The sequence below is a fragment of the Astatotilapia calliptera genome, chromosome 4 (genome assembly GCF_964374335.1).
Source record: "Astatotilapia calliptera chromosome 4, fAstCal68.1, whole genome shotgun sequence".
Lineage (NCBI taxonomy): Eukaryota > Metazoa > Chordata > Actinopteri > Cichliformes > Cichlidae > Astatotilapia > Astatotilapia calliptera.
The window spans coordinates 33,230,486-33,233,077 of NC_137425.1; the positions used below are offsets into that span (position 1 = coordinate 33,230,486).

The 2,592-nt window shown below is 41.2% G+C and overlaps 1 pseudogene across 1 annotated transcript; it reads left to right on the top strand.

Annotated features, from left to right (window-relative positions):
• The first annotated feature begins 525 nt into the window (after positions 1-525).
• On the top strand, positions 526-2,307 carry LOC113029518 (uncharacterized; annotated as a pseudogene). Its single transcript, XR_003273431.2, has 2 exons — positions 526-745; positions 896-2,307. The product of XR_003273431.2 is annotated as an uncharacterized LOC113029518 (transcript).
• The last annotated feature ends 285 nt before the right edge of the window (positions 2,308-2,592 follow it).

Sequence of the window (2,592 nt, forward strand, 5' to 3'; positions counted from 1 at the left end):
GTCTGGTTCTTGTGAACGTTACAGTATTCTTCTTTGCATTGATTTTTCATCTATCTTGTTTTTTATTCTAATTCTGGTTAGAGTCCCCCTAGTGGTGGAAGAAAAATCCACAGAATAGGGCTTTGGACCGTGATGTCACGGGGGTGGGCGTGGAAAGGATTTTAGCCCGATTCGCCATTTTGGGGGTCTAAGCTAGGAGCGATAGCATAGCCATAGTTCGTACTTGCTGTGTGCTCGGCTGCAATGTTCGATCTTACGACCGGCACGGGAATAAGGTTGGATTGTCTTTTTATGCTTTCCCAACCTGGAAGCAACATGAAGGAGCTCATGTATCGGATGTTACCAAACGAAGGCGTCTAGCCTGGATAGCAGCCGTGAGACGAGTTGATATCAAGTTCTGTTACGTCTCCAGATATCAGCGGGTGTGCTCACGACATTTTCATTCCGGTAAGTTCTAAATATGTTCTTATCACACTTTATAGCTGAATAATATTACCATTGGTGGTCTCGGAAGTTATAGAAATAGCGATCAAACATCGAATGGAGTGACTTTGCAGACATATGTGCTATGTAACGATTCGCTAATTGTTTCGCACAACTGTAGGGAAGCCTGCCTATGAAATGGATCAAACAAATCCAGACTGGGTACCAACGCTACACATGGGGCACTCCGAAACCCGAACATCACATTCAGACCGTCACAGGAGGCGAACACAACGTCAACAAAATAAAGTACTATTTGGAGGTAAACGACAACCGCACCCCCAGCCACAGTCTCTTATTTTAAAAATTGATCTTAGTCAATTAACACAAACATTTTTGAGTATTCATACGGCCTTAATGTATAAACCATTTAAAACTTCTCTTGTGTATTTGCACTCTTTTTATTGGACAGGCTTTGACAATGGAGCAGCAGAGTGTGAAGGTGAAGCCTCAGCAGAAGTTACCACAGAAGAGCAGCCAGAGATGGACACCACAGAAGAGCAACACCATAACAACCTTGTTATTTTGGCTGAGGGACAAATTTGTGCTGGACAAGTAGAAGCAGAGGTAACGGGTGCAGATGCAGAAAACATTGATATCAGAGAGAAACAGACAGAAGATCAACAACTGACAAATGATTGTGTGCGCTGTGTACAGAGCAGAGCAGAAATAAACCGGCTGCTGGAGGAGAACAGAAAGCTTAAATCAAAGTTGGACAAGACAGAGCTGAATGAAAACTTTTTAAAGGGTGACACGGAAAAAGTGAAATATTACACCGGTTTTACTTGTTTTGCTATTTTTATGTCCGTGCTCGAGAATGTAAAAGCTTTCCTACCAGCATCAAAGAAACTGTCACATTTCCAAATGCTTTTACTCACACTTATGCGACTTAGACTTGATCTTCCTGTTCAGCATCTTAGTTATCTATTCAAAGTCTCCCACAAAACTCTTTCTTCTGTCTTTTCTGATACAATTGACGTGTTGTATGCCCGCTTTGGAATACTTGTACACTGGCCAGAGAGGCACTGTTTGCAAGCAACAATGCCACCAGAATTTACAGACACTTTTGGAAATCGTGTAGCCATCATTGTAGACTGTTTTGAAATTCGTACAGAACGACCATCTAATTTAAAGGCTCGTGCTCAAACGTACTCACACTACAAGGGTACACACACCATGAAATATCTGATCGGGATTACTCCACAAGGTGCAATTTCATTCATTTCTAAGGGGTGGGGGGGCCGTCATCAGATAAACACATCACAGAGCAATGTGGCATACTTAACAAGCTGTTACCAGGGGATGTAGTTTTGGCTGACAGAGGCTTTGACATCAGAGATGCGGTGGGAATGATGTGTGCGGAGGTAAAGATCCCAGCATTTACAAGGGGCTTCTGTGAACTAGATGCCAAGGACATAGAAAATACACGAGCCATTGCACACCTAAGAATCCATGTTGAACGAGTAATTGGCAGTTTGCGCAACAAATTTAAAATGCTACATACTACCATGCCAATCCGTTCTCTTCTTCCATGTGAGGGTGAAGACGTTACATTCCTTGATAAAATTGTGAGGGTGTGTTGTGTTTTGGTTAACATGTGCCCCAGTGTGGTAGTGAAACCAGGCACACATGAGACTTGTACTTGTTAATTAATAATTGTTTAAAAAAGGAAAACCTTTTTAGTTTTTTGTATGTGTGACTGTATGAACACATTGACATTGCGTTATGTAACCATTTCTGTACCTGTATACTATAAGCGAAAGTTTATCATCACTTTGAACTCTTTGTTTCACTAAAATTACGTTATAATAAAAGCAAGATAACAAATAACTGCTTTGCACTCTTTATTTCACACTTTGACAATTGGTACATGGTAAGTGCTGCACGTTTGAAATCAAGTTATACATATTTCAATGCACTTCTGGCAAAAAACTAGACACCAGAAGAAAAAACGTTGTGACCACTCGGGGCTGCATTTCGCTTAGAGAAATGTTTTCCTACAAGTTCAGGAAGGCACACCTTCTGAAAGAAATCCTGAGCTTTCTTTAAATGTGATTCCCAGAAGTGCATATCTGGGAAGATGCGTAAAATTGCCATGTCTTTTTGTGT